Source organism: Monodon monoceros, unplaced genomic scaffold, assembly GCF_005190385.1.
Source record: "Monodon monoceros isolate NGI ecotype Baffin Bay Population unplaced genomic scaffold, NGI_Narwhal_1 Super_Scaffold_1, whole genome shotgun sequence".
In the NCBI taxonomy this organism is placed as follows: Eukaryota; Metazoa; Chordata; class Mammalia; order Artiodactyla; family Monodontidae; genus Monodon; species Monodon monoceros.
Genome location: NW_021703765.1, coordinates 19,379,975 through 19,407,355, shown reverse-complemented (window position 1 = coordinate 19,407,355; position 27,381 = coordinate 19,379,975). Strand labels below are relative to the sequence as shown.

Sequence of the window (27,381 nt, the reverse complement as noted above, 5' to 3'; positions counted from 1 at the left end):
TCACCGTTTTTCAGGATCCCTGTCCTGACACCTGTGCCCTGACTCTTGCTTAGATATCACCTCTAATTAGTCACCAAGTTCTGTTGTTCCTAAAAATTTCCATCAATCTCCCTCTTTGCTTAATGCCAGCACACCAAACTCTCATAGTAACTTCCTAACTGACCATCCTGCTTCTGGTTTCTCCTTTCGAAAGGATCCCGTTTTCCACTCTCAGACTCCTGCAGTCTAGCTCGGCCCTGGTCATGCCACTCCTGGGCTCAGAAGTCTTTAAAATCTTCCCGTCACCTACAGAAGAAAGGCTCTTTGACCTGGCCTATTATTTAAGGCCTCTGTATTTGTCAGTATTTTCCAGAGAAACAGAACCAATATGATATGTGTGTGTATATGATTATGACTATATATATTTTATATATATATGATTTATTCCATAGAATTGGCTTACATATTAATGGAAGCTGGCAAGTCTAAAACCTGCAGGGTGGGCCAGCAGGCTGCCATTGCTGCAATTCCAGAGGGAAGACGGGCAGTCTGGAGACCCAGGAGAGCAGATGTTCCAGTCTGAATGCATTCTGCTGTAAAAGGCTGTAGGAAGAGCCGTCGTCGATGATGCAGTCTGAAGGCAGTGTGCTGGAGAATTCTCTCTTGCTCAGAGGACGCTGGTCTTTTTGTCCTATTCTGATGGTTGGAGGAGACCCACTCACATTGTGGAGGGCAGTCTACTCGAAGTGCATGGATTTGAATGTTAATCTAATCCGAAGACAGCCAGAATAATGTTTGACCAAATATCTGGGCACCCTGTAGCCCGGTTAAGTTGACGCATAAAGTTAAAAGCTAATATCTTAACCAGCCCCCTTTGTGTAGGCCAGTACTTGCTGTTTACTGATGACTCTTATTTAGCTCATTTTGGAGTTTAAATCAGCAACCTGCTGTGCTTCTTGTTTTTTTTTTTTTTTTAGAGTTATTTATTCATTTATTTATGGCTGCGTTGGGTCTTCGTTGCTGTCCGCGAGCTTTCTCTAGTTGCAGCAAGCGGGGGCTGCTCTTCTTTGAGGTGCACGGGCTTCTCATTGCTGTGGCTTCTCTTGTTGCAGAGCACGGGCTCTAGGCGTGCGGGCTTCAGTAGTTGTGGCTCCCAGGCTCAGTAGTTGTGGCTCAGGGGCTCTATAGCGCAGGCTCAGTAGTTGTGGTGCATGGGCTTAGTTGCTCCACAGCATGTGGGATCTTCCCCTACCAGGGCTCAAACCCGTGTTCCTGCATTGGCAGGGGGATTCTTAACCACTGTGTTACCAGGGAAACCCTGTGCTTCTTGGTTTTTAAAAAAATAAGTAAAAAAAAAAAAAGTTAAATTTAATTAAAACAATTTATTGTGCATAGAGGGATTTAGAACAACCGTTGGCCTTGTTCTTTTCATTTCAGTTCCCAGGCAGCAAAGGCTGCTGAGTATCAACTGCCCATAGTCACCAGGAAGCCCTCTGAAACCCCCAAACCCAATAGCAATCCAGCAAAAAAAAAAAAAACAAAAGCAAAAATCTATCATTTATTGAACATGAACTGCCTACTAAGGTTACACCAAATAGGCCTGAATGATAGTTTTTAGTCTTCCCATTTTGCAGCTGACAAGACTAAGGCTCAGGGAGACTGAGAGGGTTTAGGTAACTTCCCTGAAGACACACTGTAAATGGATAAATTGGTATTCATCCTAGGAAATTAAAAAAACAAAACAAAATACACACCTAGATTTATTCCTACTAGTGAAAGATTTTAAGAAGTGGGGCCTGGAGGTCTGCATTTTTTTTTTTTTTTTTTGTGGTACGTGGGCCTCTCACTGTTGTGGCCTCTCCCGTTGTGGAGCACAGGCTCCGGATGCGCAGGCTCAGCGGCCATGGCTCACGGGCCCAGCCGCTCCGCGGCATGTGGGATCTTCCCGGACCGGGGCACGAACCCGTGTCCCCTGCATCGGCAGGTGGACTCTCAACCACTGCACCACCAGGGAAGCCCGGTCTGCATTTTTAATGAACTCACCAGGGTATTCTGATATGTGGACCACTCTTTGAGAAACACTGACCAATAGGAATGAGCTTGTGAACATGAAGAAATGAGCTCACGGACATGGTACTGCTGTGGGATAGTGTTCAGTTCTCTCAAACCAGCCATTTGATATTTCAGATAAATTGAAAGTAATACAGTAGAATTCAGTTATGGGACTCACATAAGAGGAGCTCAGTGCAACGTGAGGAGCATACTTCTCCAGCGGACAGATATGGAATAGCTTACAGTAGAGAGGCCCTGAGCTGAAGACCAGTTGAGGAGTGGAATTAACTGGGTTACCTAGACGTGTTAGGATTCCGTGTTCCTGAAAAGAGAGAAGCCAGTGTCAGCTCAGACTCCACCTGGAAGAGATCTGGGGGGGACTGTTTCCTTGGTCCCCAAAATACAACACATACGGGGAGGATTCATTGTTTTCCATTTAAAGAGAAAATGGCCCACCTTGGTTCTGAATAAGCAGTGGGAGGTATTTGAGTGTGATTTCTGGAGAATGTAAACTGTCCCCCAAATACAGATAATGACTTCAAATGAGCTTTGAGTAAATTCATGAAAAGCTAAGTGTTTTTTGTCTGTTGTAATAAGCATCCTAATACAAGATCAAAACATGCAAGTTCAGAACTGAGCCACACAGCAGGAAAACATTTACAGAACCCAGAAAAGGAGGAGTCCAGAGTCCCAACAGCAAAGATGTTGTCTTGGTTCTCACCAGAAACTAGACCCTCTGAATCACATTCATAATATATGTAAATATACCATAAGTTAACTGCTTTGTAAGTGTATATATTTAATATTCTAGGATAGTATATTTTCCATTTATTTCTATATAATCCATTTGTGGTCTTCAAAAACTCTGAGTTTGAGTTCCTTCAAGTATCGTAATGGCTGACCAATTGTGTCTAAACATAAAAATGTTATAATACAAAAAATATAAAAGTGAAAATGCCTTCTTAGTAATTGCTTCATTTCATTTAAAAAAGCACAAAGAAATAAAGAATCACAGAAAGTAGGTTTTGCTTATCTTAAATACTGAAAACAAAACCGAAGGGGAGTATAAAATACAAAGGCAAATTTCTGAGTTTACCTACAGCAACGATATAAACTACATCCTAAGTAATCATACTCCCCATTTTAAAAACAGTATATATTTTCAAGTTCTAAAGTGAATGTTACCTGTTTAAAGTTACAAAATAGACATCAGCTTATTTAAAACACAAGCAGGATGACAGATTCTACCCATGAGAATTTTTAGCAATACTACCGAATTCTAACATTAGTTTTTGCATATCGGCTTTTTTTGGCAACAAAGAGCACGATGAAGCAGGAACATATTAAGGAATTCATCTATAAACCGACTGTAGTCTTGCAAATGTCAAAGGCTTACCTAAGGTGTTTGATATTTCACAGAGCTGGTGAAAGGATTAGCTTTCTTCCTTTCTCTCGTTTCTTTCATTCTATTCCTGCACTAGGACAGCTCCTCAGAAATCAGACATTGCCAGGCTGTATCATCTTTTATTTGTCTCAGTTTCCAGAAATGCTGTTCCTGCATTAATAAATAGTTAATGCTGTATCGTCTTTTTTTTTTTTTTTAAATAGAAGGCAGATTAAAAAATACTCATTTGGGGCTTCCCTGGTGGTGCAGTGGTTGAGAGTCCGCCTGCCGATGCAGGGGACACGGGTTCGTGCCCCGGTCCGGGAAGATCCCACATGCCGCGGAGCGGCTGGGCCCGTGAGCCATGGCCGCTGAGCCTGCGCGTCCGGAGCCTGTGCTCCGCAACGGGAGAGGCCACAACAGTGAGAGGCCCGCGTACCGCAAAAAAAAAAAAAAAAAATACTCATTTGAAGAATGACTCAATTAAAAAACTAGTCAAAGATATTTTATTCCATAAGCCTATTAGAAAGATTGAAATAATGTTTGTTCTTCTTAAAAGGAAATAGATGTGTTCTGCCAAGGCCAGGGCCTAGCACAGAGTGGATACTCACTAAATGGTAGTAATTAAAAAAAATCTCTTTCAAGAGTTACTGTCAGAAAAATATTTGACTCTTCTGAGGAACTTGTTTGCTTTTTAATAGAATGAATGATGAGAATTATATTCTCACTTGTTTACCTATTTTCTATAACTGATAGAAACTCAAAACTAAACTTAGTGCTTAACTTCCGTAATCATCGGATTCTAGACACTTAACGCATCTATTTCGAGTCATTTTACAATTGTAAAAAATTAGCTATCTTATTTTATTTGGACTTTAACATTCTGATCACCTTCAAGTGGTTTTTAGAAGGAGATGAGAATAATGAAAACAAAACAGTAACAAGAAAGAATGCTGTAAGCCTCCAACTCCTAAGATTTTTCATAGACATTAGGATGCATCCAAACAAAATGATTTTACTTTTATGACATAAATTATGTCAATTTATGTTATGTATAATTTATGTTTTTATTGTAGTGTCGAGTGTTTAAAATATTTCAAATATCACAGGAAAAATAGCCTGGATGACTGATTCATGCCGCACTTAAAAAATAAAATAAAACAAAAACCAGTGTTTTATAAAATTTAGAACTTTTCTGTTTTCTAAAGAGAAGTCTGAGAGAAGCAAAATATTAATTTATGCTGTGTTTTAACACTTTAAAGCATCGTGGTGTATACATGGATATATGGACAGAATCCCACAGACTCATGATCTGATCCAGTTGCTGCTGCTTCCTCCTGGGTGATCTTTGCAGAGTTAATCAACCCTCTGTGTCTGTTTCCCTATCTGTAAAATTAAAAAAAAACAATTCCTACCATTCATAGTTGTAAGGATTTATGACAATTTATGCAGCTTGCCTGAGACAAAGCCTGGTACCCATTAAGTATTCCATAATTGGTAGCTGTTGAATTAGTAACAAGACCAACACTATATGCTCTGCTTGCCTAGAAGGGTGCTGAACATGAATCCTCAAAGGACCTTTGGTAAGTTGCATTGAGAAGAAGAGTAATACTGACAGCAAAACAAGCTGGCTCTTCCTTCTAGGATGCTTCTGGCTTGACTGACTTTCTCTCTGATTGATGAAGCTGGATGTAAAGATGGGGACTTGAGTCTATTTTTAATAGCAAGAGTTATTAAATATTGTTTTTCACTTATATCAAATATCAAAAGTAACAACACTAAGAAAATAACATTGTGTTGTTGACATAGTTATACTTCTTTTTTTCATAAGGAAGAGAGAAAAATATCTTAATCACTTATAATAATCATGTTGAACATGTTTTTCAGGCCGTGGGACTTTTTCCTGTAACACCCTGGAATAATTATTTACTTTTGTCCCAAGTCTGTTTTTGATTGTGTACAATTTCTTTTGATTATCTTGGAGGTGTGCTAAGATTCCAGAAGGCTGAATTTTGCCCGTAACATAATGCACCAGTTGAATCTGGAAATTGTGGCTGTTGGAAAATAGATGCTGACTCACATGGTGGACTATAGCATGACTACATGTGGTAGTAGTAGTCACGTAGTCACGTACATGTAGTCACGTACATGCCCTTTCATCTGTTAGAGCTCCTGCTGTCATAATTGTAATTTTTTTGCTCTGGAAGAAACTGATAATACGATTCTCAGTTTGTCAGAGCTGTAGAATTCCACTAATGTAACAATTTGGCTTTGGTATTCAACATTTTTGCAGCTTTTTGTATTGGTAAAACTGAACTAAGCAGAGAATCATGAATTAAGTGTGTACCAATTTTGACCCTTTAACTTTGTTTTCTCTAGGAAAATATAAAAACAAAAAACTTTACCTGCCAATTGGTAAACTTTATAGTGTAGCTATGAAGTTTAGAAGCACACCATGTTTGACGCTATCAAGACACGCAGTAATTACTGCATTGAGGAAAAAGTTCCTGCTTTTCTGCTGGGGGAAAGTTGCTGCTGCTGGGGGAAAGTTGGGGGAAAGTTCCCTGGAGTTGTTTAAGGGACTGGTGGGATGATGTCTGCCAAAACTGTACTGGAATATGTGGCTGTGTGCAGTGGGATGCATGCTCCTCAGACGTGAAGCTCATGGTTATTTCTTCCAGGTTAGGCAAAAGGCACAGTTTTATTTAAAATAAACAGCAAAGGTACAAATCATCTGAGGCAACGCATTACAGATGTGTATGTGTACCTGTATGTAGGGATTGATGGAAATCCTGCATTTAATATACTACATTCATTGCTGTTTTGCATACTGTAGTGAGATATGCATTGCTAATGAGGGGCAATGCTTTGAACTTTCATGTATCCATTGAGCACCCCATGTACTTCAATGCAGTATCACCAAATAAGTACACATTGGCCTGTGTTTTCAAAATAAATGGTCAAGTAAATATATAGCTCTCTAATCCCGGAGTAGCACAGTGACTAGGGTGACCAACCATCCTTGTTTGCCTGGGCCTGAGTTTCTCAAGATCAGGACTTCCAGTTTTAAAATCAGGAAAGTTCCAGGAAAAGTTGGACCAGTCGGTCACCTTAATCGTGACATACCAAAATGTGAAAAAGTTGGTCAATATGGTCTACCTCCAATACTAATATGGGAAGTGTGAAATCAACTGAATGTTAAATTCTAATGTTAATTTACACAAAAGGGCAGTAGCTACGCTGTCTACCATAAGACCTGTGGTTGCTCTAGGTCTCAGGACTATTTTCATCATTATCCCCTGCCTGGTATTTATAATACACATGATAACTACTGACCAAGATTCTGTGGACTGACTCAGCTAGCCACATCACGTCCCAGCATGGAGCCAGAGAGGTGCAATGTATCTAAATAAAAGCAGAATTAATTAATACTGCAAGGATTTGCAAACCTTTTCCTCAAACTTAGAGGGACATTTTTAGGAAATATTAAACTAGAAGGGCTGGAAGAAAGGGAAGTATAATTGACCGTAAAGAATCTTTCCGGCTTGCTGTTTCTCATGCAGCTGTCTTAATGAGATTGAGAGGAACAAGGGAAAGAGCAAGGGCTCTGGAGCCAGGCAGGACTGGGAAGGAATCCTACCTCCAGGACACCTTGGCTGTGTAATCTTGATCAAGTTACTTAACCTCTGTAGTCTCATCTCTGAAATGAGAAATGCATAGTCTAAATCATTTTCCTTTGTCATATGCTTTCAGAGAATTATATTTCTTTTCATTAGAGCACTGAGCTTAATGGTGATTATTTGCTGTGTTGATCTCCCTGTGAGTTCTACGAGGGGAGTGGCCATCTCTTTTTATTTTAACTGCATTGTCATAGTGGGCATTCAGTCATTTTTTGTTGAATGGAAGAATGAAGAATTTTTGTGAGGATTACATGAAATAACTTACATGTAGGGTTCCTGGAACCTTCTTTTCTTCTTGTCTGCCCAATCAAACCCACTGAAATTACAGTCTTGCTTTTGTATTTGTAGAAAAAGGTTTAGTTAATAGATATTTTGTAAATATGTAGAAAAACTGAAAATCCAAAGATCAGATGGTATATCTGCATGTTCATCCAATCTGCATATTTGGTCCAAATGCCAATTCCTATCCAGTTATTTGGGGTAATGTCCATGCAAGTTTAGGTTATGGCTAAGGATTGTGACCACAGAGAACTGGAGTTTATTTTGTTGTGATTAGTGGTCCCTATTTCTGTAGTGAGGGTACACTGATAACCAACAATTTAGATGGATTGCATACATTTTCAAATATCTTTTTATGCCAATTTTGAGCCCAGGTATTGCATTCCAGATAAGAATTGTGTCTGAGCAGACAGTGAAAAGTGAGTACTAGCAGGAAGTTTATTTTCTTTTATCCAATCAATATTTCAGCTGTATGTGATTTTCTGTCCAGATTATGTAGTTGACTGCTTCAATTTTTTACTTCCTTCTGCATGTCTAGACACATCATTAGAACTGACAAAGAGAATTTAAGTGGCATGCCAGTCTCTGTAGCACAGGGCCTTATGAGAAGGATAATCCTTGGAACTACTCCTTTCCAAAACAATTCATGTAAAACAGGCCGTATCATTTATTTGTAGAAGGAACACTATTCAGCTTATCAATAAGTTAATATGGGGTAGATAGAACAAATTCAGTTGTATCATATTTTTATAGTGGGCTTATTCCACTATAAAATTCCAATACCCTTTCAGGGAATCCTTTAATTTTGTGTGTGTGTTTTGAAGAGTTATCTAGATATAACGATTCAAAAATGTTAATGGTTGTTCTATGATTTGATCCCTAAAAATCAACAATGGATGGTGTACCCTCACCATTTTTGTTCAGAATAGTCTTGTTATTGCCATTTTCTTACCTCACCACATACTCTGTTCTTCCTGTACTCTCAGTCATACTTTCTTAAAGATTGGAAGTAAGGATGAAATTAAAAACATACAAACTAAATAAATAAAAAACCTTGTGAATAATTATTTTATGCATAAACCTAATAAGAATACAAAATATAGGTTGTTGCCTACACAAAAATACTTGGGGTTTGCCACAAATGCCATTTTAGTTTCTACATAGTTGATGCTGATGGGGAGGGAAAAATCTCTTCTACGCATCTTGGGTTCTCTAGCTGTGGCCTTGTAAATTAGACTGGCCAAAGGCAGATTAACAAGGGAAAAACAAACAGATGGTTATTAACATGTGCACCATGCATGTATCACGTGGGAGTACCAGAGATGAGTAACTCAGAGGTTTTGTTAGCATTTTAGCAGAGGAACAAAACATTTTTAGAGATATGACAAGACAAAGGAAAAGGACCTTGAATCTCTAGGGATAGCAAATAGTGGAAAGGCAAATATATGAGAAACTAATGGAAGACAAGGACTAGCTAGTAAAATTTGTTATATAGATTCCTCTGGTGCCATCTCTAGGCTGATGAGGATCTAAATATGTCTCTTGTGATTAACTTTTGTCCTTCCTGGTAGAGAGAGGGAGGAGGGACACCTTTGTACATTTATGTTCTGTTTTAGGCACACAGGAGGGCAGAAAGCTTTTCTTGTATCTGCTTTTTCTCAATTGCCTTCCGCTTAAAAATAATCCTTATGCCAAAGTGACACACAGTTGGCCTATCCACGGGTTCCAGATCCAGGGTTTCGACTAACCCCGGAACCTGCAGATATGGAGGGCAGAGTGTACAATGCTGTTTTACATAAAGGACTTGAGCGTCTGTGGATTTTGAGGGGCATCCTGGAACTAATTCCCTCCCAATACCGAGGGATGACTGTATTTTGGGATGATATGCTTTGCTACCCTACAATGCCATTGGCCTTTTCTTATGCTGCTTGTGTGTGTGTGTGTGTTGCTTTCTTTTTAAGCTCTAAGATGAAACTGATAGAATTAAGGACATATGTGATAGTAATCTCTATATAGCACTCATCGGCATATTCAGGGTTCAAATTAGATACATTTACTTTGTAGAGATCAATTACATGATATAATGTGACAAACTCTAAGTGACTTTTTAAAATAGAAAAGACTACCAAGGTCACCTTTTTTACTCACTTTATCAATTCATTCTCATAGCTTAGGACTAAATTTAACAATACTGTTAGGCAAATAAAATTTTTAGAATAAAAATTTGGGAACATTGCACTCTCCCAAGTCCAAAATTTTATAAACTACATGGGAGGGACACATTACAACGTGTTTGCCCAGTGTTTTACAACAGAATTTATTCTCTCATTCAGAAACATTTACTGAGTGCCTCCTATTTCCCAGGTGCTAAGTGCTGTGCTGCCCGTTTTAGGAAATAGGAAGCAAACAAGGCATTGTTCCAGTCCCAGGGGAGCTTACCAAGAGTCAGACAAATCGATGGGTCATTTTTACATGGTGTGATGAGTGCTTTGATAAAGACAAGTGCCGTGTTGCCCTTCCATTCCCCTTAGAGGTAGGCTCTCTGTCAAAGTGATAACTAATGAGGCTTCTGAGCTCATCAGTGATCTGTGAGGTTAATCATGGAGTGGGCTAAGTGGGATCGTGAAGGCGTGTAAGGAGGTAGGTTGGGAGACCACAGCCGTTTTTTTTTTTTTTTTTTTTTTTTTTGCGGTACGCGGGCCTCTCACTGTCGTGGCCTCTCCCGTTGCGGAGCACAGGCTCCGGACGCGCAGGCTCAGCGGCCATGGCTCACGGGCCCAGCCGCTCCGTGGCGTGTGGGATCTTCCCGGACCGGGGCACGAACCCGTGTCCCCTGCATCGGCAGGCGGATTCTCAACCACTGCGCCGCCAGGGAAGCCCGACCACAGCCTTCTTAATGTGAAATCGTTTGAAAGGACACTTCTCTGACTTCTAGGAAGTACTTACAGCTATGATAGGGATGAGTTATCGTGGTAGACTTTCTAAAAAATCAAAAACAGATTTCTGGGTCTCTTTCAGGGTCTGCTAGTGTTCCTTGCACGCTGTCTCACTTACACAGGACGTTTTCCTGCACACAGAAAGTCAGTTGTATTTTACCACTTAACAAGATTTATATAAAAACAAAATAATGAATACTGCTTGCATTATTAGTTGCAACTAGTCGCAACCCCAAATATGTTGTTAAGTCTTCCTGCAGTGGAGCCCGTCTTCCCTGCATTGTTAATCAGTCTTTTTAAGCACGTGGTTGGCTTTATCACACTAGAGTTTCTAATTAACTCAGAAGTCTGTACAGTCCTGTTGTCAAATATGTCCTGTTTGGTTCCGAAAATTCAAATTTGTCAAATTTGGGTCATTTGATGAAATCAGGTGATTTTTCCTACTGTATAAAATCCCCTTATTAATGTTTTAGTAATGTCTCCAGATATGTATATTTAAACTCATTTAGGGAGAGAGAGAAAAATATTAGAAAATTGGATTGACAAGGAAACTTGAAAGATTGAAATCTGAAGAAGAAAATAACTTCCTTTGCAACAAGCTGTAGACACTGTATGGACACTGTATGAAGAATAATGATTTCTTATTCTCTGTCTTTTCCATGAGAAGAAAAATATTAGTTCTGTAGGAGGTGAAATGTAAGTAAAAATTCCTGGAGAATAACATCCTCTAGAATGTTTAAATACAGTGGAACTGGTCAACATGGAAATTTCCATAATGTCCTTTTTGACTTTTCAGAGAAGGCTATTCTAGGCACTGTGGGATACGGTGGTGACTGAGGCGGTCAAGTCACTCTGGGTTCTTGTTTTGGGCAGGGGCACCTTTCTCTGGGGCCAGTGCAAGTGGCAGCAGACGCCTCCTCTGCACAGAAACAGTGCCCTTCATTCCTTTATGTTCCGAAAATAATATAAAGGTCTGCCTGGGAGGTTTCTGTTCTATATATGCCCTTTCACTCCTCCCCTATCAAATGTTTGGGTGGTGTTTTATGCAGACTCATGTTTAAACATTTTTTTTTTCTGACTTCAAGTTTTTAAGTTCGAATGTTTACAATCTCTTATCAAGGGAAACCAGGCTGCTTACTCTTGTCAGTGTCACACAGGGATGTGGGCAGCCTTTTGGGTACGAGTCATCCACAATAGCCAGAAAGATGGAGGCAAAAGACGAAACCATATCTGAAGAAGACATCCAGGTTCGAAACTAGATTTGCCAAATTGGTTGTCAGTGAGGAGTGGGATGGTGGAGGGGGCAAATGTGGGGAATTTTCTAGAGTTCTGTAACTAGAAGAAAAAGCATAAAGCAGAAATGAGATGACAGAGGTCAAGACATTGGTCGTAAGTAGGGATGGGTGTTGACTGCATGATGTATGTGTGTGTCATTTGGGTCAGATGGCACAGGGTTTAGTTTGGAATTAACATATACACACTACTGTATATAAAATAGGTAAACAAGGAACTACTGTATAGCACAGGGAACTATATTCAATATATTGTAATAACCTATAATGGAAAAGAATCTGAAAGAGAATATATATATATCTGAATCACTTTGCTGTACACCTGAAACTAACACAACATTGTAAATTAACTATACTTGAATAAAAAAAAGATTGAAAAAAAATAAAATAAAAAAGGAAGGCACAGGGTTTAAGGGCCTGAGTAAGGGATTTAAAGCATGTGTTAAATTTTTTTAAAATTTATGCTTATATATATATTATTATTTTTAATTTATTTGTTTAATTTATTTATTTTTGGCTGCATTGGATCTTTGTTGCGGTGCGCGGGCTTCTCATTGCAGGCTCGGTAGCTGTGGCACACGGGCTTAGTTGCTCCGCGGCATGTGGGATCTTCCCGGACCGGGGATGGAACCCGTGTCCCCTGCACTGGCCGGCGAGTTCTTAACCACTGTGCCACCAGGGAAGCCCTGTGTTAAATTTTATACTCACTGAGTAATTAAAGTTATTCATCCTTACCTAGAGATGAAGTCAGTGCCTTCTTTGTTCCTTACTTTTAAAAATTTGCCAGGCAGGATATGACTTCTCCTTTTTGAAAAGAAGGAATCCTCTCTTAAATATTCATTGCCACTTACCATAATAGAAGGAACAGACTGGAAATGAGAAAGAGAACAAGAAGAAAAGGGGAGATATAAATGACAAATATTTAATATATGTGCATTTATGAAATGTATTATAAAAATGTAAAATATGTATTATCACCCAGATAACTAAAGTGACTTAAATATCTTACATTTATATTGTTTGTGGGACTAACAAGACAGGAATTATGTCCCTACTTCTTTAATCTGGAGGAAGAACTTGAAAAAATCTAGGGCTTTTCAATATCTGTAAAATTTTCAAATTTAAAAGTGATAAATATAAAAAAAAGAGTTTCTTCCCCAATTGGGTTTTTTTTTTTTTAGGGATTATTTTATTTTATTTTATTTTTTGGCCGTGCCACATGGCATGCAGGATCTTAGTTCCAGGGATCAAACCTGTGCCCCCTGCAGTGGAAGCACGGAGTCCTAACCACTGGACTGCCAGGGGATTCCCCCCAATTAGTTTTGACTTCAGTTCAACAGAACATGAATGGAATACTCACAATTTCATATGACACACCATCCTGGGTTTTGTTTTCTGCCCTGGTGCAAACGAATAAGATGAAGTTGTAGAAAAATCTCAGCTCTTGCATCATGCAGTCATATTGTTTCTCCACAGACTTGTCAACATGAAAAAAGTCTATGTTATGGCTAATGGTTATGCTTGAACAATGTGTTAATACGGTCTTTCTCAGAATTGAGAAATACATGGAGCCTTTTTAATGGAAAAAAATTCCAATCCTTTGAATGTTGAAAAAATATTTTTATTGTAATGTTACTTGAAATGTACAAATATACAAGGATGTATACAACATGGGGAAAATAGCCAGTATTTTGTAATAACTGTAAATGGAGTGAATCCTTTAAAAATTATATTAAAATGTATAAATATAACACTAATTATATACTCTTAGCTATTAAACAAATATAAGACCAAAATAAATTTACAAATTAAGTAAAAACAATATGTTAAAACCAACAAAATCCAAATTAATATGATTAATTTAATGTGGTGGATGATGTTGTATTACTGAAATTAAATTACCTCTTGTAACAGGAACTCTGTTACCTGTACCTTCAGACCCCAGGTACACAGATCTTGGCTGAGGAATGCCCTACAATAATGCTATGACCCTCTTTACATCATCCTAAGGAAGAGTATGGTCTAGTAGATACCATGTGGGATTTAGGGGCAATCAAACTTCAGTTTGAATACCTGCTCTGATTTTTTTCCTGTAAGTGATGTAACCTTGGACAAGTTTATTTAATTTCTTAAGCCTCATTTTTCTCATCTGTGAAATGGGTGGGTGGGTGTAATACCCCCCTCCCAGGTATTGTTTTGAGGATTTAGTGAGATCATTTAGGATGCCTGTCACATAGAAGGTATTCTATAACTATTAGTTCCTCTCTTTCCTTGATTAATCTAGTTTTTTTTTTTTAAGTTCCTCACAAGTTTGGACTTCCAAAAAGAATTACAGCCTATCAGACTGTGTGAAAAACCAACTAGCTAAGACAATTTTTGGAGTCACAAGAATAATAAAAACTCATCACCCTCCCCCTGCCCCCCACTTTTTTTTCTCTATGATTGCTTATGCTTTCTTCCTCCATTCATATGTCCTTCTAGACATTATCACATGTCCAAATCCAACTCAGAATTTAAGGTCCGGATCAAGTGCACTGCAGTCCAGAAAGCTTTTCTAAATTCTTGGCTAGAGTCATCACTCACTTCTTTTAACGCCCAAAGCACTTAATCTCTACCTCTCATGTGTTACTCAAATTTGAGTAAGACAGCTGAATATGACTTACACAATGGCAGAGCCTTGAGGATGGGCTTGGAGAACAGCTTTGTCATAACATAGCCCAGCCAAGGACTGCTGGGAAACAACTGCAGACGGACCCACCCCACCGGAGCAGTGACAGCTGGGCCCCTCAGCACTCTAGTTGGGTAGGCTGCATCAGAGCTGTGAAAGGGTCTTTTGTTCTGAGGGTTACTGGCCTCCCATTAGCCCTTTCAGCCAGTCACGCACAGCGAGCAGTCCTGTCAGCAGCCTCATTTCTTTAGAGGAAAGGAAGTGGTAAATCAGTGTGTGGTGAGGATCGTGGAACGTCGGTTGGAAGAAGCTGTGTTTCTGGAAGCTTCTCTGCTGGCAAGTAGACACTGCTCAGTGGCTGAACTGCTGCTGATTTGGACAGGAAGCTGAGTCAGCTTGTGGGTCAGCCTCTGAGGAAGAGGTTGTGAGGGAGATTCATGCACTAGGGTCCAGGGAGAGATGGAAGAGACCAGAAAATGAGGCCACTGCATAAAGTAGACTCAACCACAGGGGAGGTGAGATCAGCTGAGGAAGGAAAGTTGTCAGGCCAAAGGTGTGGTTTCTGCTGCCTATGGTGAGGACAACCAAACAGAGGTAACCGAATGTATGTGCCAAAAAAGGTCCAAGGTGCACCACGTTTGGAATAGAATAGGCCTGTCCCCAGGCAGAAGCCCTGCCCTTGTCTTGGTTAATCTTAATATCTGAAAACACAGTAGTGACTGAGAATAAATATTTCTCTTTATAAGGGATATATGCAATAGTGTTAATCAGCATTTCTCAAACTGACCCAATCATAAAAATCACCTGGTGAGGTTTCTAAAAAGATACAAATTTCCAGGCTCCATCTCAGATAGACCTGCGGAATCAGAATCATCAGGGAGAAGGCTGGTCTGGAATTCAGAATTTGTTTCTAGGCTTCTCAGGGGATTCTTACAATCAGGCCAGTTTAGGATGCCCTGTTGTACCTGGAAGGGCTCACAAATGGGAATCAGAAAGTCTGAGTTTGAATCCAGGCTTTACCGCTCACTCATTGAGAGGTCTTGTGTGAACAGCATAACTTCTGTGAACCTGTTTCCTCAAATGAAAAAAGGGCATCCCTTTCCTCCCTACATCACTGGCTTGTGAGGCTCAAATGCCTTCATGTGTATGACAGTACATAGTAAATTCAACGTGTTTTCCCCAAACTGTCTATAAAATAAATTGCTCATGTATTACAAAAGTTTTCCATTGATTTGCAGCGTATTTTGGAAGAAGTATACATTTAGGTAAAATCGATTACAGGATGACAGTGGAGGCTTTAGTCTCCTCTGTCTGGCTTGCTCATCCCCCCATTCAGCATGCATTGGGTGAGCAAGTTATATTTCTTTGGGGACTGCTTGGGTTATCATTGCTGCTTTCATTGCCTTCTCAGGGGTTTGTGAAACGTGACAGGTCAACCCCAGACTCCAAGGAGAATAGTTGTGTTTGTCTTCCTCTGAAGGTGGGATGGGAGCAGACTATGGGATGCAGAATGGAGTGAGACCACATGGTGGTCAGCTATGTTTCTTCCAGAAGCAAGAAGGGAAGATAATGATCAGGAAATCTGAGCATATAGATATGTATGTGAATATACTACTCACACACATATATGTAAACATATACACACATATAAATATACACATAAATACATACAGGTATTAAAAATATAAAAAGTAAAATTGGGATTAAAAAAACACCTCATTTGTTTTTCAGTTAATACAGTCTTGATAGCTTTCCATCTTAATAAATACAGACGCATAACATGATTTTTAATGGTTGACTACTAACACTTAAATTAATTGATGTGTCATAACTTACTTAACCCGTCCCTACTAGTGAATACCTGGATTGTTTTCCAAATATTTGCTAGCATAAATGTTGCCTCCTACATATGTCTTTGCCTAATTGTCCAAATATTTCCTTAGGAAAAATACCTAGAAATTGAATTGCTGGGTCACGATTATGCACATTTAAAAAAGACTTTTGATCTATTAGTTCAAGTGATTTTCCAGAAAACTTGTATCAATTTATATTCACACCAGTACCTCCTATGTGCTAGCCCCTACCCTCAAGGAAACCACAGTCTAACTCTTTATACTTTAGGATATTCACCGTTTGTCTACTTTATGTATTTGGAAATATTTTCTGGTGTTTTATGCTCTTTGTTTTCCTCTGATTGGACTGGGTAAATCCTTGATGTTTGCTTAAATTTCATAGTGTACTTCACGGTTTGAAAAGAGATTACAAACTGTCCTCACTTTGATCAAACATAAGTAGGAGGCTAAGGTTATTGTTGCCACTTACAAATATGTTTACGTAATGTCAGGTACTCAAATTCAATCTGGGTTTGTTGGCTGGACCATCGATTCATTTATTCATTTCATCAAACATTTATTGAGTGTCTTAAAAATTTCTAGGACCCTTAAGTCAAACGTGAGCTCTAACTCTGAGGAAGCTGATGATCTAGTAGAGAAGACAGACAAATAAATCCATACTGATGGTGTGACATGCAGTGTGATACGTGCTATGATATCAGAATACACAGACTGCTCTGAGAACACAGGGTAAGGAAATCTCTAATGAGGTTGGAAGGCACTTGGGCCATTTTGAAATTTTAGTAGGTATTTGGTGGATATAGGCATGGAAGGGCATTCTGTGCAAAAGGAACAGTATGATTGAAGGTGCAGAGACATTATACACATTGAAACATTGAGGAAATATTCAGTGTTTCTGTTTCTCTGGATTAAAGAGCGTTGGAGAGTGGCAGGAGGGAAGTTAGAGATGAAGTTGGGGCCAGGATAAAATGGGCCTTCTGAAGGCTAAGATAAGAATGATGAATTTTACTTAGAAAATTTTGGGAGAAAAGAGGAAGAGGAGTGGGATTGCAGAGGGAAGAGTGGGACTTTACTTGTTGTGTTTCTTCTTTTTTTCTTTCCTTGAGAGATAATTTTAGATTTAGAGTTGCAAAAATGAGTTCCCACATGCCCTTTAACCAGCTTTTGCTTATGTTCACCTTACCTAACCATAAAACATTTATCTAAACTAAGAAATTAACCTTGGTTAATTAATAATACTATTGATTATAGAACAGAACTTTATACGATTTCACCAGTTTTTCTACTAACGTTCCTTGTCTGCTCCAGAATCCGATCTGGGATCCCACATTGTCTTCAGTTCTTATATTACCTTGGTCTGTGATAGTTCCTCAGTTTTCCTTGTCTCTCATTGTTACTGAACCAAGTTTGAGTCCGCTGGCTCTCATGTGGTAAAGCTGCTCTACTGACACTGGGTTGTGGTGAAGCAAAGTGCAGCGCACTAAGCAAGGAGTCCAGGACAGCTAGTGCTTAAAGCACCTGAACTCCCCATGGGTTTCATTCAGCAAATCATTTTTAAAGGCAAGGTGAGGGAGGGGCATCCCAGGGTATGTGATCAGCTCATGCACAATTCTCTGATTGGTTGATGGTGAGGTAATAGGGTGGTGTCACAAGGGTGAATATTATCAATTCTTTAGGTGCCAGGAGGTATAGGGGCTACGTGCTCACGATCATCAAGTAGTTAATTTCTTACATTTGGTGGTGGTTTTAGCATCTGTAAAACAACTCAGGAAATGTGCATCCGATACTGTAATCTAGGTACTTCAGAGAGAATTTGAAAGAATACTAGTCAATTGTTTTGTAGCATGTTCCTCAGTTTGAATTTGTCTGTTTTCTCATGATTAGACTGAGGTTATACATTTTTTGGGAAGGATAACTCAGAAACGATGTGCCCTTCTCAGTTTGTCATATCATGGTGAACACTGATTTTTTATTGCTATCTGAAAATGTTAACCTTGATCACTTGGCTAAGGCAGTGCTTGCCAGGATTCTCCACCATAAACTTAATATTTTTTCCTTTTTAATTACTTAATATCTTCAGAATGTCAACTAAAAATCTGGAAGAACATCTTCTTGGTGATTTGGAGACATCTAAGAAATAATATCAGTATTATAATTATAATAATAATTACATATTATTAGTATTTTTGAGAGACCTGCTTTCTGAGCTGGTAGTCTCTGTCTCATTAAAGCTCTAAGCCTTCTTGACAAACCAATCAGTAATAGTTCAGACATTATGGCTCAGTAAAGACTAACTTAGCCTCATCTCGCGACAGATATTGACATCCCCCCATGTGTACTTATTCTACCAGCCAAGTTGCCTAGATCCTTAAGCCTTACCCCCCCTTCCTCTCTTTCTCAAATGTCTCATTCCCTTCAGCACACACATTTTCTCAAGTCTCTTCCACGTTAAAAAAATACGTATATATACATAAAACCCCTCAATATCTTCCTCTGACCCTGTGACTGTCTCCCTAACCACCACCCTTTCCACATACTTCCTTCACAGTAAGCTTCCAGAGTATGTCATTTACACTCTACATCCGCGTTCTGTAATTAGCCCAGCCCATGGCATTCTTCTTTTGCTCCATCAAACAATTAACATTACTCTTATTAAAGTCAACACAACCTTTCATTTGGCACTTTTCAGTAATTACCTTACTTTACTTCCTGCGGCATTTGACGTTGCTCACCATGGACTTGCTCCTGAAATGCTTCCATCTTTCTTGGCTACGTTGGTAATACTCTTTCAGGGTTTTCTTTCTGTCTCTCTGGTTGTTCCTCCTTTATTTTTCTCTATCATATTTAAATCCGCCTGCGTCTGAATGATGTAAGACTCACACTTCCAAAGACTAGAGGGAAAAACAGTAAATTTACATGGAAGAACTTGCCAAACACTACTTAAGCCTTGAGGTTAATATCCCTAGTGATGTCATGTGGTATCAGGTACCCCTGGCATGCTGTGATGAGAAGGGTACTTTCCCTCTGTGGTATTCTTTCAAAAAACCCACAAACCAAGTCAAGAGGAGTTGACCAAGGTGGTGACGTAGGAGGCTCCTGAGCTGCCCTCCTCCCACGTACACACCAAACGCACAGCCACATGTGGAGCATTTTCCTTGGAAAAGGATCCAGAAACTGGCTGAAGGACTCCTACTCATCAGACAAATGAGGAAACATCCACATCAAAACGGGCAGGAAAGGCTGAGACACACTGTCACCGTAAACCCCACCCCTGACACAGCACCATACAAGGGGGAGGGAAGACCCAACTCCTAGCTTTTCCTTAAAGAGAAAAGGGTTTGAGCCCCACGTCTACCACCCCAACATTTGAGACTCCCAGGGAGGGTCAGGCTCCCAAAACATCTAGCTCTGAAAGCCAGTGGGACTTGTTTTCACAAGACTCACAAGACTATAGCAAAATAAGCAATTCTTTTTTTTTTTGTCTTTACCTGACATTTTTTTTAACATCTTTATTGGAGTATAATTGCTTTACAATGGTGTGTTAGTTTCTGCTGTATAACAAAGTGAATCAGCTATACGTGTACGTATAGCCCCATATCTCCTCCCTTTTGCGTCTCCCTCCCATTCTCCCTATCCCACCCCTCTAGTTGGACACAAAGCACCCAGCTCATCTCCCTGTGCTATGCGGCTGAGAAGCAATTCTTAAAGGGTGAGTGAACACTCACCAAGGCTATCACCCCAGCGTTCAGTGCAGAGGGAGAGGGCAAAATAGCCCTTCTGCCAGTCTTGCCCTCAAAGAGATTTATCTGCATACCTTAAAAGCTGCTGCCTGAGGGCCAGCCTTCTAATTGAGCAGGCGCTAGAGGCTGGCTGTAATCCTCCCTAGAGCCCAGAGAAGCTGGAGGACACCTCTCCCACCTGCTCCTTCCTACCTGCGCCAAGTCACCAGTTTCTCCGTGGAAGGAACTTGTATGCATGTCTGTGCCCCAGCTTTTATGGCTGCTGCAGAAAGGACTGACTGGATCACCTACCTCTGATAGCCGAAGGGGCTTCCATTCCCAGGTTGGAAGTGAATGAAAGGAGGTAGATATAATTGCTAGGAAAGTAACTGGGATGATGTCTACGTTAAGACTAACTGGTAGGTGACAATAAGCTGTATGAGTGTGTTGGACAGGCTTCACAGGTGAGAGGTAAATGATGGGTTTTAGTTTATAAAACGTATTTTGCGTATATGATCAGTTCTTTAGTTACTCCCTGCAGTGACTCTATGAGATATTATTATACAATATTTTCATTTTCCACATGAGCAAGCTGAGGTAAAACAGCTTATGTAGGCTCACACCAAGGGCCAGAGTCTGCTCAGAATGTTGCTATTTCCAGCTGTGCTGATCACTGAAAAAAAAAATTGGGGGGAGGTTTGTTAGTTCATTTTGTTAAAAAGGAAACTGCTTTGAGTAGGTTTGGCTAAAGCAAGATGTGTGACAAAAAATGCTGCTTGTTCCAGGTCTTATTTTGTGCTTTGGTGATGCAGTGCTGAGTAGGCTTGACTGAGCTGCTCAAATTCCCTAAGCGTTCTAAGAGCGGCAGGGAGACGCAGAGATGTGGGTGTTCATTTTCATTGAGCCTCATGCTGTTTGATGGTGTATTTATTTTCCTCATCTTCCTTAGGATGTTCTGATTTTTTTTGGTTTTTTTTTTTGGCTAAATCTCTCATAGTAACAACTCCTATTTAAGAAGAGCTCAACACATTTAAGAGGCAAATATGACAAGATCTTGGACTTTTTGTAACGCCTCTTGAAAATTTCAAATAGTCCAAATGACCAAGTTTCTTTATATGATTTAGATTAGAGCTATCAGCTTCTCCAGGTAGTACATTTTTTTCATAACAAGGTACTGTTTAGAGGATCAGAGCTTTTGGGCTTATTAAATACATTACACATCTTTATGATAAAAATTTTTATTTTTTGTAATTTAGTTAATTCATATAGTAGAATTTAATAGTCTAAATTCTACAGGGTAAACCCATGCAAAATCTTCCCCTTTCCTGGATTTAGGAAACATTCTTTTGGATGACTTTTTCCACTGCAAGTATTTTTGGTCTCTTGTTATACACAGCTAAATGTACAGTAAATATCCCTGTTCCCAGGCCAATATGAGAGGCAAAACATGTAGAAAAAAAGCATACAGAACAGTATAGGGTACATGTCTGATGATAGGCGCTGACAGCAAGAACTACTGAAATTTAGAGAAGAGAGAGCTTAGGATGCATTAAGAGCAGTTAGGAGAAATGTTGCAGGAAAAAAAAGAGAGACTTAAAGATTGAAGGGTCTTGGAAACAGCCTAACTGAAGATTATGTAAGTGAGTTGGAGGAAAGAATAACTAAACTCCATACTGATGGAAAGTATGAGTATCTCATGAATTTATGATCCAAATCCCAGGAAGAGGCATTCTTGAAAAAGTTATTCTTGTGAGAAGAGTGAGAGAAAAGGGAGCATAGATGGGGATGTGTATGCAGATTGCCTATGGGCAGCCCTTTCAGATCTCTGTGGTTCCTTCCCTAGTCATACAGTGGGTGAACGCTATGCTTCGTGTCTGTCCTTCGTGATCGCTTACCAAAGATCTTCAGGAATTTGTTCCTCAGGCCCAGCTGAGGAAAGCCTTTTTAGATTGTGTGAGATCAAGACAGACAGCCAGATTACAGGAAAGATGTTCTTTTTGTTCTGCAGAGAGGTCCTTGCACTTATGATTTACACAGGTGTGGTATAAATTGTTCTCTGAACTAAGAAAGCGTTATAGCAGGATGAATTCCTTATTTGTTTTCTGTTCATTGTTGAAGGGGTTATACTACTTTAGAAAAATGGAGTGGTTTTTCAGAGGACATAAAATTACCTAAACTCACAGGGACCAAGAGGTATCTAATTTGTGGCCGAGCTCTGAGTGAAAGTTTATCTTTGACATGGTACAATGTAAGCGAAAACTGATTCTTTGGACAGTTATTGCTTGGAGTGTAACTTCTATTCCAATTATCCAGGAATTCTGACTCCCTTTTGAAAATAATAGCATCTTGATGTTTGATGTTATTTTATTTTGAAGAATTCAAAGGCTTTTATTTTTCACAGTTTTATTTTGATAAATATACATTATTAGAATATTCATATTTTATTTGATAATGCAATTAGAATTTTATAAAATATGCAGTTAAAATTTCTGAACGATTTAAGTAATGGTTTTGAAAGGTAAACTTGACTTTGTATCATTAAGTGAGGTCAATAGACATGCTATCATACATTCACTTCAAATTAGTTGAGTCAGCCTGGATTTTATGATGTTAGACCAGTAAGATATCAGAAGTCCAAGGATATAAACAACAAAAAGATAATAATGACATATATATCATTAATAATTGAGAAATTTTTTGAAGTTATTTCTCAGGTAAACTGCTTAAACTGTCATGAAGGTAAATTAAGTTAGATGCATCTAGTTTAGGCTCCAGATCTCAGAATATTTCATACATTATTTTACCAAATATTCCACTTAATTAACTATTTTTCTTAGCCAAAGAAAATCCATATAAATTGAAATACATTAATGAAAGAATGATTTAAAAACACACAGCATTCAAATAAGTGTAAAATTAATTTTACACTTATTTAAGTTGATGTAGTTTTCCAAGATTTAAAAATGATTTCAGTGAAATTTTAATAGGTACCCAAGTGGAGAGAAGAAAACACTTCTGGATTCTGGGTTTTGAACTATCTGAAATTCAGCAGTAATGAAAATTATTTCAGGTTTAACTCAATCAAAGCTTGGCAAAGTTTTTGCCTGGATAAAATAGTTATTAATAAACATTAAAGTGGAGAACAATTATTTAAACTACCCTTGAGTGAGCTATAGTTATTTTAGTTAATAGAAAACTTTTTGTCTCCTTTCTTTATCTCTTGCTGAAAGAGTGCCAGAAACCATTTGGGAGTGTTCACTTGAAGTAAAATGAGAAATAAGCAAAAAAGGGATAAGGAAACAGGGCAATAAGGAAAAATGTCTGATCTTCAGTGTGCAGATCTATTGGGAAAACAGTATTTTTCCTTTTGCCAAGCATTTATTGAAGTTTAAATAGCAGAATAAAAGTCTTTCCTTGGGAAGAAATGGCACTCATATCTTACAAAAATTGAAACGTTGAGGTATCATAATATACTTTCCTTTGTAGTGCATTTTTACATTAAATTTTTAAAATTTATTTTTAAAACTAAAAATTGTACATATTTAAGGTATACAAAATAATGTTTTGATATACATGCATCGTGAAACGCTTACTGCATTCAAGCTAATCAATCCATCTCCTCACATGGTTATCTTTTTTGTGTGTGGTGAAGGCACCTGAGTTCTTTCTACTCTCTTAGTGAGTTTCCAGGTAAACTACAGTATTACTATTAACTGTAGTCACCAAGCTGTACATTAGATTTCTAGAATTCACTCATCCTACATAACTGTAATTTTGTACCCTTTGACAAACATCTCTCCATTTCTCCCACCTCCCTGCTCCAACTTTTTTAGATTCTGCATGTAAGTGAGATCATGCAGTATTTTTCTTTCTGTGTCTTGCTTACTTCACTTAGCAGGATATACTCAAGGTTCATCCATGTTTTTACAAATGGCAGGACTTCCATCTTTACTGTAGCTGAGTAATATTCCGTTGTATGTATATACCACATTTTCTTTATCCGTTCATCCACTGATGGACACCTAGTTTGTTTCTATATCTTGACTATTGTGCATAACACTGCAGTGAACATGGGAGTGCATATATTTCCTCGAGTAACTGATTTCCTTTGTAGTGTTTATTACAAATGTTATTAAAAATTTATTTGTATATGTTTTTTGCTAAGCTCTAGGCTCCCTGAGAGAAAAGACTGAATCTCTGGTCCCTTACTTACTTTCAAAGACTCAGCATAGTGGCCGACACCTACTAAGACACAGGAAATAGTCATTGCATGAATGAATGTTACAAATAAAATGAAAAACTGAACCCACAAGGAAAGTTAAAAGAGGAAGTTTGATTATTTTAGACATTAAGAAAAGACTAATCAAAGATTTTGTGGAGATAAACGAAGACCACCCGTGTGAGAATAAACAGAGGCTCTTCATTCAGAACTCACTGTATAGCAAGGGTGTCAGCCACCATCACTTGTGTTTGGTAGAGACTCAGAGGATGTAGGGGAGTGGGAAAGCTTTACAGTGGGAAAAAAAGGAAGGCTTCAGGTGAACCTGAAGGCTGTTGGCATGGGGAAGCTAGAGGTAGGAAAACTAGAATCAGGTCACCTTATATGGTTGGTTTGGGGAGCATATTTGGCCTTCTCTGAATGATCCTGAGTTGGGAGAGGGGGCAAAAATTAGGAAAGCTGTCAGTCATGGGCCAAGTCCTGACCATTCTAGGCTGATTGTGGTGTGCCTTTCCTGGCTAGTAGCTGCTGGAAGTTGTGGGTCAGAGTTCTACTGAGATGTAAAGTTTGACATGTTCCATTTGTATATTCAGTCTCTCAATTTAGTGTTTCTCAAATATGTGACAGGTTGAGAGCCTCATTTGATAGTTTCCTTCTCTCTGGTAAAAGATGGTGGGTGCTTAGTATTTGTGGGATGGTGAGAAATGGGAAGAGAAGAAGGCTGAAGTTCTTTCTCTGCTGCATCCCAAGGCTGTACTATGCGGTGCAATAGCCACTAGACACACATAGCTGGTGAACACCTGAAATGTAGCTAGTTTGAATTGAGATGTGTTTTAAATGTTAAATATACAAATGTCCAAATCTTCATATGAATGAAAGAATGCAAACTATCTCATTAACAATTTTTTTTCCTGCTTTTATTTTTATTTGCATTTTTTTTTTTTTTGGCGGCATTTGTTCCTGGGCCATAAGTTTTTGTTTCTTTAGTTTCTTCTGGGGTATCTTTTTCTTCTGTGCAACCTCCTTTTCTGATTTAAGATCAATCTATTCTTTTTCAGTAAGGACCATCTCAGCGTGGCAGGGAGAGCTCATGAATGGGTTGATCCGACCATGAGCTCTGTAAGTCCTGTGCCGTATCTCAGGGGCTTTGTTCACCTGGATGTGCTCAATATCCAGAGAATCTACATCTAAACCCTTAAGTTCAGCATTACTCTCTACATTTCCGAGCATGGGCAATAAAAATTCAGCAATCTTTTTGGGCCACCGACTCTTGAGTCCAGCCCCACTGTTTGGCCTGGGCACACCTACCAACTCCACCATTGTAATGACTGAATGGCACACATCGCTTCTGTAAAGTGACATCCTTCAGATACTTGGTGGCTTTTAGGATATGCATACCGTTAATGGCCTGGGAAGTTTCACGAGTGTTCTTAAAGTGAACACGAAGGTTTGAACCTCTTGATTTGCATGTTTGTGGGGTTTTCTGGGTGAAGTGAATGGTGAACCATTTTTAGAGGTCACCTCAGGCCGCTTACTGGAAAAAGCTCATTAACAATTTAAAAAATATTTACGAAATATTCAAATGATAATATTTGGATATATTAGGTCAAATAAATATGTTTAAATTAATTTCACTGTTTTTAAAAAATGTGGTTACTAAAAATTCTAAGATTATGTATGTGGCTTGGATTACATCTCTACTGAACAATGCTGACCCAGAGTAACACTTTCTGTGCATAAATTTTCTCTTCAATAAAATAAAGGAAATAATTTCTATAGCATGTCCCTTTTACATTGCCTCAATATAAAGCTATTTGAAAAGGCTGGAAACAAATTTGCATTCATTTATTCATTCATCAAAATATGTGATGTATTTACTATGTCCCAGACATAAAACTAGACATTCCTGAATAACTCCCAGTCCTTGCCTTTGCCAGCTTGTGGACAGAGAGACTTAAAGGGTGATTTGTTCGGTAGGCATACAAAACTACTTAAACCCGAGAAAACTTCGTGGGAAATGCTCTTGCAGCCTAATTCTCACAATGGTGTATCAATAATATAATAATTTACGTCTCTAAAAAAAGTAAAACCAGGGCTTCCCTGGTGGCGCAGTGGTTGAGAGTCCGCCTGCCGATGCAGGGGACGCGGGTTCGTGCCCCAGTCCAGGAAGATCCCACATGCCGCGGAGCGGCTAGGCCCGTGAGCCATGGCCGCTGAGCCTGCGCGTCCGGAATCTGTGCACAACGGGAGAGGCCACAACATTGAGAGGCCCGTGTACCGCAAAAAAAAAAAGTAAAACCAGCACCAAAAACATCTGAAAATTCACCTTAGGAAGATCTTTGTTTAACATGTTTTCATGAACCAAGATGCGTTTCAGTTCTGATTTTTTCCCCCACTTACAAGCTGTGTGACCTTGATAAGCCCCTGAACCATGGGAATCATAATCTCCTCCCCCATAAACTGGATTTACCTCATGAGATTGCTCTGAGGATCAAACAAGATAATGTGTGTGTTAAGAAAAAAAAAAATGTCATGAAGAACCTAGGGGTAAGACAGGAATAAAGACACAGACCTACTAGAGAATGGACTTGAGGATATGGGGAGGGGGAAGGGTAAGCTGTGACAAAGCGAGAGAGAGGCATGGACATATATACACTACCAAACGTAAGGTAGATAACTAGTGGGAAGCAGCCGCATAGCACAGGGAGATCAGCTTCGTGCTCTGTGACCACCTAGAGGGGTGGGATAGGGAGGGTGGGAGGGAGGGAGATGCAAGAGGGAAGAGATATGGGAACATATGTATAAGTATAACTGATTCACCTTGTTATGCAGAAACTAACACCATTGTAAAGCAATTATACTCTAATAAAGATGTAAAAGAAAAAGATAATATGTGTGAAAAACTAATATAAATATGAAGGATAATTATAATTATTAGAAACAATTATGACCATTAGTTTAAAATGAAGGTACTGAGAAGAGAGCAGTTTGGGGACCCAGAAAATAAGCTTTGTCTTATATAGATTCTTTTTTTTTTTGGCTGCGTTGGGTCCTTGTTGCTGCGTGGACTTTCTCTCGTTGCCGCAAGTGGGGGCTACTCTTGGTTGAGGTACACGGGCTTCTCGTCGTGGTGGCTTCTCTTGTTGCGGAGCACAGGCTCTAGGCACACGAGCGTCAGTAGTTGCAGCACGCGGGCTCAGTAGTTGTGGCACGTGAGCTCTAGGGCACGGGGGCTTCAGTAGTTGTGGCGCACATGCTTAGTTGCTCCGCAGCATGTGGGATCTTCCGGACCAGGGATCGAACCCGTGTCCCCTGCACTG

General features: G+C 39.2%; 1 pseudogene; it reads right to left on the bottom strand.

Annotated features, from left to right (window-relative positions):
- Nucleotides 1–438: 438 nt before the first annotated feature.
- On the bottom strand, nucleotides 439–25,569 carry LOC114892585 (annotated as a pseudogene).
- Between the last annotated feature and the right edge of the window lie 1,812 nt (nucleotides 25,570–27,381).